The following is a 9,708-nucleotide window of genomic DNA, read 5'->3' as shown; positions in this document are numbered from 1 at the left end:
TACATACATACGTGTACTTCAATGTATACTCAACAACAACAAAAATGAATTTTTATGATTCTAACAAAGAAGATTGAACAATTTTTTTGATGTCCGACTTAAATAAAAATGGTTTAACCCGAGGTTTTTTCAAACAGTTAACATTAGAATAAGATGGTACAGGATGCTGTACGTACGTTCTTTCTTGATTTATCTAGAAGTAAATATAGTTAATAGAATGAGAGGGTTAGTGTAACTTATCATATAAATGACTGATTAAATGTATTGATTGATAAGTGAATTATGTGAATAATTGTGTTGCAAAATATTAATGAGTGCATCAATTATTACTGAGACAGAATGAATGAATGAAATTAATGAAGGAATGAAGGAATGTATATTAGTCTATAGCTTGCAGTACTAAGTAATTTATCCTCCTTAAATTAACTATTTATTATCAGAACTCATTACCATTATGACCGTCGTTTGTGAACTTGTCTGGGAGACATGTTGTTCTTGTTCATCCTTCAAGGCTTGGGCCAGCTTCCGCAAGACCGACGGTTAATTTTGCTGTTCTCACTCGCGTTACCAAAGAACGCAACAGGCACAATCAGCTGGTGACAAATCAAGTGATTCGTATGCCCAATCTAACACTTGCACCTGTATGTTATTCCGTTTTAGGAATGTCTATAAAAACGGTAAAAACACTGGTCGTCGTCCGAATATCGAATGCCGGTTGAACAGCTATTTACCACATCACGTCTGGCACGACACAAACTATTACAATTCCGCCGCCACAACAGTGACGTATTGTTGTAAGGTAAAACGCCAGTCCAGTAACGGCGTTGATTACGGTATGGTGACGTCGCGATAAAGATCAAGTGCGTAGGGACTTTCATATGGCAGATTTTCATAATGTTGTGGAATATTTGGACAGACACATAACACCCAAATAATGAACTTTTCGACTCTTATGTGGTAACGGTATCGATTGTGCAATGTTTACGACGGTCGTTTCGGGGACGATTTGGTGTTGACATGATTTAAATAAAACGACTTAACAACTAGTAAATTGTCTTAACACTGGAAGGCTACCCTGGAAGGCTGTGTTATTCGACGTCGAAACTCTCCAGCTTGGTAACGTCGTCAGTCCTTTCCCTTTGTACCTGTGACGAGAATTCGTGAATTTCTATTTCTAAGAATCTAAGTATCAAGTGCCAGTTTGATCTTGCTATAAAATTCAAGCTGAGAAATACAAATTAGTCGCAGGAAACTTCGCCGATCTCTTCCGTTATAACAAACTTTCATGCTTGATTTGTTAACATCCCGTTTCGTAATATAAGCTTTTTTCATAGCTTAAAAACACAATTATATATTATACACATACGTTGCTTTCCTGCCTCTTCTCACCCCCTCCCCTCTCCCTACCCTCTCGCTCCCGATCCTTATTTGAATTTCATTTTACACTTTTGTCATCATGCATAATAAAGGAGATTTATCAGGTAGAAGATCGCTTGCCATTTATTCTTATCACGCAAGTATTGTCAATAAGGAATAAGGAATGAACATACCTTTTTCTTTCGTTCAATCCATTTAGCTTGACCTAAATATTATAACAAAATACCATTATCTTTACAAAGGGCCAGATTGGGGATTCTAAAGGATGGTTCCCTCAGGAAATGGTTACGGGAAAAAAGGTAAAATGATACTAAAACCCATGCTCTGGAGTTGGTACGTACTTTATATATTATTTTCAAGAGCAGAAAAGATGTCTTAACAGGACATATTAAACAATATAGCGTAAGTAAAGACTAAAGTTGATCGCCTATTGAAATTTATATGCAATGACTTTGTAGTATTTTCGCGGAAAATTTCGACCGCTGACATATAAACGTGTGTGTTTCGAGTTATGCTTTTTTCGTAAACAATGCTTAGACATATTTCTGGTTATTTCCATGATCTTGCTGGGGAACATTTATTTTCTTGTGCGATATAAAGGTAGATAATGTTCAATGTTCTCCTTTGAACGTTACATTGCCAACTGGGATTAACCAAGCTTCGTACTGGGGTATTATCGACGCAGCAGAATATGCATACCATTAGGGAAAATATGGTCTTATTCTTCTACTTGTATTCTGCAGATGGTTCTCTCTTTATATCTTTCTTTTATTGGTATTTTGTCCTTAATTCGATTTGGAGTTGTGTTTATGATTCCAATGACATTCTTAGGTTTTTCCTTTCGTTTAACAATATATACTCAGTGACAATCTAAATAAATCTATATTTTCAACAAACATTTTAATGAAATCTAAAAAGTGAAAAATAAATTAGTAATAGCAATGATGTAAATAACCGATTTGATACTAGTGTATTTATGTTGCAAGAGGTGTCTTCATCGTAGATATATTTGAAGTATGTATGAATACAAACACATTTAAAACTTGAAATACTGGAATCAGTTTTTAATTTTAGTTTATCGATACTTGTATGTAAAAACGATCCTTAATCCAAATCCATTGATTAGGTCATTGTTTTGTCCAGATTTCTACAGCTGACAAAGGGAACTTAGAAAAGCAAGATCAACTTTTGTCATACGAATGGTATGTTGTCTTCTAATTTAGATCATTCTTTTCAATCAATCATTGTTTTAGAATATTTATTTCGTTCAAATCTGGTTTACTCGGAGTCGTCGGGATCGCGAAAAATCTTAGCCTTTGATATAAAATTGTTGTATAATGTTTAGTCGTTTTAAGCAGTAAAATGACCGAAATCTGTTAATTTCAAGTCAATGCAAGACAAGAAATACACAATTTAAGAAATGTATTTATAGTTATGTGACATTATCGAATAAATATATGATACAATTTACAAAAAGATAAATAAAGTGTAAATCAATACTTAACAAGTGTTAATTCAGGGATATACAAGTTGTGACGAAAGAGATGTATTAACCAATTCCATTGCGTATACCTACCATTATCGGAAATCAAGGCAACAACTCTTCTACATCAGCCGCTTATCTCGATCTTTTTCTACAGTGAAACCACAATGTACGATTTTCCGACAAACGTGACGATTTTAATTTGCCTTACGTTAATTTTTTATTTCTCGGTAGTAACATCTTTCATCCCCAACCTATAGTGTTTACATGTCGCCGTTAATTCGATATTCAAGGGCCTCTTCCCATTATCACGATTTGCTTGCTAGAGGTCGTCGACTGATGCCCAAAATCGGTACACAGGGTTCAAAAGATTGAGGTTGATGGAATTTATGGGGACGTTTTCTGGTCGTCAAAGTGATATCATTGAGAAATATTCTATTTCTTTGTGCGATATAAAGCTGGACGTGTTTGTTGTTGTATTCTTTATTCTTATTTGATAACGTGACATTACCAAGATTTACATGGCGGATGTCGTCAGTGAAGCAGAAAATGCTTACTCTTTCGGAACACCCGGTGTTATTCTCCTGGTACGTTTTGCAGGAAGCTTCGCTTAAATTTATCTCTTGTTCGAATTTTGCACCAGTTTTGTTGAGTTTGTTATTTTCATGTTGTGCTATATATAAGATATAACAATTTCACAAGTACTTACTTCTTGGCCTGAATAATGTTTGATTATTTTCTCACTACACACGATTGGAGAAATTATATTGATCTTGCCTTTTTTGTCCTTTTTCTCTTTCCTTTTTATCACATCAATATAACTATTTCCCAATGCTATTTTTTTGTTTTTGTTTTGTTAGTGGTCTTTTCCAAGTTTTGCAGATTACTAAAGGGAATTGTTTAAAAATGATATCGAAACATTACGGGTAATTCTTTTTTTTAAATAAGGGGGCCGGCTTTATCAAACATATCATTTATGGTTTTTGCGAGGAAGCATATTTTCGCTTATCATTGGTTGCGAAAAAAGTGATCCGTTAGATAATGTGACACATCGTAGTAATATCATCCGTGATATAAACAAAATATCACGGCTACTGTCCTATCGTTATCGTCACTTTTTTATGGCACAGAATACTTTATTAGCATAAATCACCATCAAATCTCACCGAATGATAGTGATAGGCTGTGGACTTATACTTAAGTTCATTTCATTGTTAGATAAAGAAAAAATGAAATATTTTTTCTGATATTTGAAGATTGCGAAGTTTTATTCGTGAAACTTCCGAAAATCATTTGTTATACAGTACAATGGAGAAGTATACATTTTGCTCATTTTTTCCGACTGATATTGGTATTTTACTTGGCATATTCCTGGAAGTGAGTGAATTAAGACAATCGACGATTTACGTCGCAATAGATCCATTGTACTACTTTACAGTTTCCTACATTTGTTCATAACGGTATCTTTTCTGCCAGGTTTGTGGGAAATTTATCGCAACCACAATCTGAGCGCCTCCTCGAAGACCTTGCGGATGGCACATTTTTCTTCCGAAATGGCGATCGTAAATTCAATGAGGGATCGTTCGCTTTCAGCGTAATGTAAGTAAAGGATATTCTGATGTCATACAATATATTGACTATACTCTCTGATTTTTCGAAATATCTTTTGATGTTTACACGGCGGTGTTATCAATATAATGCTTTTCAAATCATTGATGCATTTCCAGATACGATAACAATGAAGGAAAAGATATTCAACATCAACCACTGGAGCAGGACGACCGAGGCGGCGTCTACTTAGAAGAGAATATAATCTTTAAAACCATCTTGGTATTTTTTTTAATCATAATTTTTATTCGTTTCCTATGTCTTTGACAGACTTTTACAATTTTATAGATAAACTTCGTTTTACGTTTTTTTAAGGAAAACAGGCGTATTATTATAAAAGAAATTGCTTTTTATGATAGACATGTTAATATTTCAATACACTAAGAACTTCTAACTTTTCAAGATTACAAAGGAAAGACTTTTATTATTTTGTTATGCAAATTTAATTGGAACAAAATAAAGCTGTTATGCCTATACATATTTTAACTTTTTGAGGATGAATCACTCGCAATCCGAATGTAGGTTATCCCTTGATAGTAGTTTTGATTGCCATATTGAATTTCGAAAAATGTATTTGGGTATTGCATCTTCCAAAGCAATCGATGAGTCGTTCTTCATCATGATACATAGGCTTCCCTTAGTCCCTAGTTGTGGAACCGGAAAGAAAGTAAAGCGTTCGAAAATATCCCTCTTGTCTCTGTTTATCTCATTCATACGACTTTTTTTAATCATACTGTCTTTTTTTCGTTTTGGAAAATAGCATAGATACACTTTCATATCTAAAGGTAAACAACTTACTATAGGTTTCAATTTTCGGTTTCAAGTACGTTAGGCGGGAACGAGCCGCTGCGAAGGACGATTTCGTAGTCCTTGATATAATTTAGTTGAATTTTCATAGCTTTAATTTCAAACTTCGCCAAAGTTATGTCGATTTAGAATTAGAAGTACGGCGGTTCACATGTTTCTTTTTTTTTGTACATGTACACTCTATTCAATATGATCTTTTCTGTTTAGGATCTGGTTGTACACTATCAGTACAAGAAGGACAAGTGTCTCTTTGTTGAACCGGTGAAGTCAGCGAAACACTTCGGGATGTTGAAGAAAAGCAACTTCCATCTGGTTGCGATTTCTGGCGATGTACAATGGTTCAAGGAACTACACAATTATATATCTCACCGTTTCCAAGAAATAGATTTTCAAACGTTATTTCAAATTTGGCGAGAAGCGGGTAGGTCTGGAAGTGTTCCAATGTGTCTTTATCTGCTACATAACTTTCCAGTTTTGCGCACCAAAGATTGTTTATTAGAAATAGCTTCGTCTGGAAATCGAATATGTCACGAAGCTGTTGAAGAAGCCTTGAAAAAAATATGATGAAGACGCTTTAAAGAATCATACACCAGATCGGAAGCGATTTTTTACTTTATCATGGCCGTAAAAATGGTGCAGATATGTGTTTTACGAATTCCTTCTTGGTGTATATGTTCACACACTACTTAATCTTATTAATACTTTGCATATTTCTTTTGTTTCTGAAATCTGCATTTTATGCTTATAAGACAAAGCTTTAAGATATGCTTGGTATGTCGCAATGTAATATTTAGTTTGTCTAAATACAAAAATCTAATCTAAAATTGTTATATGTATACGAAATCGTTCATTCATTTTAATCAATTAAGACGACATTAGAAACTTAAAGGAGGAATATTTGTACGCCTGAAATTAGGAGTACCCGTCTTTTTTATATTGAATTCATTAATGTAAATACAACAATATACCTATCTTAGTGTCTCAAAAATATTATCAAATTAAAATCCTCCTTTTAAAATATCACAAATTATTATCTGTCATTTGCCCTTCATGCTAATTGGCCAAAAAAAACAAAATAGACAGAATTCGTGCATAAAAGTCTAAAACCCAGTCGGGCGTCTCGCATGTGAATAAGCAATTCTAACAATCCAGGTTTCTATGCTGCAACTTGTGCATTTTCATGAGGAGTGTTTGGGTTTTATTTTGTATTTTGGTTTTAACTAATCGGATAAGTTTTCGTTGCCGGTGATGGTTTTCCTAAACCCCACATGATAATCATTAGTGACTAACAATATCATGTATTGCAGTTCTGCAGTTTTCCAACGCCCGCCACTTTCACTTTGGCAAATTAAAATCATTTTACTCATATTTCACTTCGCAACATCATTCTTAGCAAGTGGATTTGATTCTAAATATCACCTTATGCTTGTTTTCTGTTACAACTACCTTTTCGAATTATTGCAGATGTAAATAAATTGGTTTGAAAAATATCTGGAAAGTTGTTCAGTACATAAAGCCTTAAATCTCATATTTTATTTTATGTATATTTTTAGGAACGACAAATTTAAAATGACACTTCTTTCATTTCTTTTAGATAAATATTGTTTGCGGATTTTTTCTTATTATTATCATTCATTTATTTATTTCATTTAAATTACTTGAATCAGATGCACAAAATCCTTTGGTATTAAGTAATAATATAACCGTTGTATACAGCAACAAAGAAACTACCAACATGATAAAGGAATCTTAATCCAAAATCAGAGTCGAGCCTTGTGATAGGAAAGTAATCCATCAAGCGTTAAATATAAAACGCGGGGCAGTGTTTATATTTATAGCTGGTTTGATAGATATATCAATATTGATTTCTTTTATTGATTTAACTTTTATATTGGTTTCAAGAAGTAGAGTGCAGTTGAGTTGATGCTCCTGGGATGCGGGTGCTGGAAAAGAATGTAGTCCTCTAGGAAAATTCAACCGCCAGAGGGCGTCGTGTCGGTCAGTTTAGTAAATGCATAAACGTATATATACGTCTTTTGCTGATGATTATATTATTTATTTTAATACTTGGAAAGGCAATGAATGCTTTATGTGTGAAATCTTTCAATTATATGTACATGTACTTTGTTTTTCAGTTCATCGACCCAATAATGGTCACTTGAGGGCAGTTTTGTTTACATATCATAACACTAGTAACTTGTAATATTTACCACTCCATGGTATTTCCACTATAAAACCTTAACAATTGTAGTTGCGCAATATCGCTTCATAACTGCCAACTGGCGAATGAATCTAACAGTAATGGAAATGAATTGAGGTTGCCTCCCCTTGTACAGTTAGAGTACGAGATTACGTTTACCTTATTTTTTAATGTTTATGCAACAGTAGAAAATATTTTTTGTTTGCTCACGTGTATTAAACTTTGTTAGTGCATTGAAAATGTTTGATGTGTATTCTTTTATCCAGCTCACAATTTTACGCGGAAGCACACGGTAAGTCTACTGACAGGTCTCTAAACAACTATGGCGGGAAATTTTGATTTTTTTTTAATAAATTAAGTGTAATTGGTTCATAAATCACAAGTGATAAATATAAGTATTAAACTGCTTTCAACTGGCATTAATGTGCCTATGAATGCCAATGGAAAGCAGTTCAATGCTTAAATGTCAACGAAATTTATAATTATAACAAAAACTTTTGCCTCGATCTTGAAGGTTTGTATAGCTGACATTTACGATGATGTCTTTGATACTAAATTCCTGTTCACATTGCAGAGTGTTGTAGTTTTTAACAATAAGATTTGATACGGTCAATATGTGAAAAATTTGTAAAAATGTGAAATTTATTTTTTAAAAAAACAAGCATAAAATCAGATATGTATAGGAAAAGTTGCTGTACATGATTAAAGACACTTGTGAAAAATATGTGAAAAATTAATAGAAATGTGCTATTTAATTACAAAAGTCAAGCAGAAAATCAGAAAGGTATAGGAAAAGTTGATGTACATTATGAAATATATTTAAAATCATAATCTATTGTAATAGATTCAAGTAGTCAAAATAACGCCTCCTTTCTGTAAAGCCGCCGCCTTGGATTGAGAAGGGAATTATGAGGATCATGTATATACTTGATTGATTCGTTTAACAAAACGCATAATAAGGGATTTAATCATAGCGATAGTAGGTATTGCATGTCGATTTTCCCGTAGAAGATTGCTTAACGTGACCTTCGAAACAAACATCGTTTCGGAAGTGTCGTATACATCCCGAACAATATCTCCAGTTTTCGTCGACGTTATCATGCAGTTAATGGTAGTACACGCGCTGATTGTTGCAACGGTGTTTCTCTTTGTGTAGCCCTTTTCTACATTGTAAACACAGCAGTAGCTTTTGTTTAAGAAGCCCGGCATGCTAGTGATGACAGTATAGTGTTCGTTAGGTTAATACAGATAATCTGCCTCTCGGCGGATGATCCAGAATACACTATGGAGTCGAAATACTCTTTTGACACCACAACGATTTGAAAATATGGCAGTACTTCTTGAAATAATTCGATTTCGTCGATTCCACATCTCTAGAAAGGTACTCCAGTTCTCACGAGCGATCGGCTTCTAGAAATTCCTTCCGAGTCGGATATTGTTCCATCGGGAATTGTTCTCGTGACGTTGATTATAGTTCTTTTGTACGTGTACCAACCCTATGTCTAACGTTTCGTCCAACACAAACTGTTCGTGAGATAGATGCACGCGCTCGACTTCTCACAAAAGTCTTTCAGCTGTCAGTTCCGAGACGATAATCTTTCGTATCAAAGTATTTGGTAATGTTTCTTATCAGTGACAGTCTCTTTAATATCTTGATGATGTCTGGTAGATCTCGTACGTCCACATCCTCGAAATCTACTTTATAATGCTTTTAGAATGTCGGTCTCTTTCAATACACGTTAAGTGTAATGATCTTCTATATTATCATCTGCTCTGAGGTGCCGTTTACCTGACGATATCTTACTTTCGCTTGAAGACCTTTCACTGGCCCCTCCGTATTCAGGTTATCGATTCTCCTAAACAACATGCCACATCTGTCGCACTGGTGTTTGGAACCCTTGGAATACCTTGCTAAACGGTTGCGTAGTTGTCTCTTCTTCCAAACTTTTTGCCGCAGATGGTACAACAGAACTCTCGTCTGTGTTCTCTTCACCGTCTGTGTTCTCGGAGTAAGCTCATCTTGGAAAACGAGGCACCGCACTTATTGCATCCGTATGCCAAGTTGACTCTCCAGACGTCGATCGCAAATTGACAGGAAAGCGAAACCTGCAAAATATATAACGCGAGACCGTCACTTTGACCTAATCATAAACATTACCCATATTGCATAGCAAATTACTCGCAGCCTACTAGGTTACAATACTGATGAATGTGTGAGTTGAGTCATTTATAT

Source organism: Ylistrum balloti, unplaced genomic scaffold (assembly GCF_031769215.1).
Source record: "Ylistrum balloti isolate Yb309-2 unplaced genomic scaffold, AGI_CSIRO_Ybal_v1 Utg371142, whole genome shotgun sequence".
Taxonomy (NCBI): domain Eukaryota; kingdom Metazoa; phylum Mollusca; class Bivalvia; order Pectinida; family Pectinidae; genus Ylistrum; species Ylistrum balloti.
Note: the sequence above shows the minus strand (reverse complement) of the source record.